A 2,105-nucleotide genomic window follows, 5' to 3' on the forward strand; every position below is an offset into this window, starting at 1 on the left:
AAACCTTCTGGTATAGCTGGGAAGACATACGGGCTGACAATACAGTATGATAAGAACCATAATAAAATGAAGCCTGAGGTTCCATAGCAGTAGAAAGGCAGATGAATAGAGACAACCAGGGAAACATAATGCTTTTGAAAAGAAGGGAAATCTAAACTCTCTGGAACAATGAATAACTCTCCAGGCTGAAATCAGAGGAAGACATTCTAATTCATGCCATGTACAGCGTAGACAGGCATGGAGCGAGCAGTCCATTAGGTGAAGGCCTCAGTAAAATTCCAATAATTCTTTTAGAATTTGAAACAAAGAGTTAGTGAAAGTCATGAGTTTGTTGGGAGGAGACCAGGAGCAAATATCTTGAAAACTTCAAAATCTCCAGGCCCTGACTCTAACAGCAGCTGTTTTTGTTGCCTTGGCTACCCACTGTGTCCTACCTACTTAGAGGGTGCCCGCTGTCAGCACCTGCATGTCTTTGTTGGAAGGCTCTTTTATCCCAGAAGCCTGCTTTGCTAGTGAGAACAACAGGCTGAAAAGGTTGGGAATTACTGCTTCCTGAGTTTATTGCTTAACCAACGCTCTCAGGAACTGGTGTTTAAATACTTTTACTCTGTTGTCTCTGTAGTGGGACAACCCTGAGGAGCACATGCTATACTAGTTCCTAGAGTTCCTGAAGCTAAGTTAAGCTCCAGATTCCCATACCCAAATACTCAGGAAGGGGTGCCAATCTTGATTTGGTAAGTGGGCATGTCGTAGTACCACAATTATTAAGATGCTCACCCATGCTGAATTGTGTTGGGATATTGGTAGAAGAAGGTGTATTGTTTATACATCTCTAGTATTTGCAAAATGTTGGGGCAATGGCAATTTCAAGGTTTGGGAAGTCAGAAGGTGGTTGTTAAGTGTCATTAAAACATTGAAGGAAAAGCCAATAACAGGCTCAGGTCACTCAACTATCAACTCAATTTCACAGTGTGAAATTCAGAGGGGCTCTGAGCACCATTAAAAGAGGGAGGAGGGAGGAGGGTTCAGGATGGGGAACACATGTATACCTGTGGTGGATTCATTTCGATATTTGGCAAAACTAACACAATATTGTAAAGTTTAAAAATAAAATAATATTAAAAAAAAAAGAGAGAGAATAACCAGAAGACAGAATGGGATGAATCCTACATTTTAGACAGGATGTTGAGATTAAGGAATTTTCAAACAAATTTGAATTCAGAACCCTGGCTAGTCTTTGCTAAACTCAGGGGCTGACCCCGAGGATGGGAACATAGAATGGGTGTGGTTTTAGCAGGCTCAAGTCTTAAGTTTAAGTGCCAACGAACATCTACCAAATTCCTTGGTAGAAGCATTTCCATCCCTGCACCTCTAGTCTAGTAAAAAACTAAAATTGTAATAAAGAGTAGCACCAATTCCTCAAGAGAATCACTACGAGGTATAATGAGATTTCCTCCTACATCTACCCTTTGGTTTTAAATCCATGTCTTCTAGTTGTAATGAATACAGCAACTCTTCATCCGGGTTGGTACAAAGTATATACTGCATCTTGACAGATCACATTCAATCCTCAAGCTAGCACTTCATATATATTTTAAGAGAGCATTCCATAGTTCTACTAGACTGGAAGCTTCTGGAACATATGTGCTCATTGTTGAACTCTGCCTTAGACCTCAAGTGGGTTCCTTTGTCCAAGGCAACATTATATAGGATCAAATGTCACTCATTAATCAAACACTCTATGAGCCCTGCGGTGGTGCTGATGACTAAGGCATGAAGACCAGAGAAGATAAACCCCTTGTCTCGCTTTAGATCCAATTTTGACCCGCATTAGATTCAATCTGTACTGTCAATGGTACTTTAAGGTGATGGTCACTCACAATTTTGGAGGGAAAAAAAAAAGAAAAGGAAAGACTTACAAAGCAAACTGTAGAAGGGTAAGATAATATACCTGCAGGTACAGTCTTTCTTGAGGAATTGATACTTATCCTCTTCCTTCTCTTACCAGTCACCATAAGTTCCCTTCATTTCCCACCAGTCCTCAACTCTTTATCCCTGAGGAGGCAGAGCCCCTGATGAACATGGCCTTGGGGAGTCCCTTGATT

Source organism: Bison bison, unplaced genomic scaffold, assembly GCF_000754665.1.
Source record: "Bison bison bison isolate TAMUID 2011002044 unplaced genomic scaffold, Bison_UMD1.0 scf7180017864530, whole genome shotgun sequence".
NCBI lineage: Eukaryota > Metazoa > Chordata > Mammalia > Artiodactyla > Bovidae > Bison > Bison bison.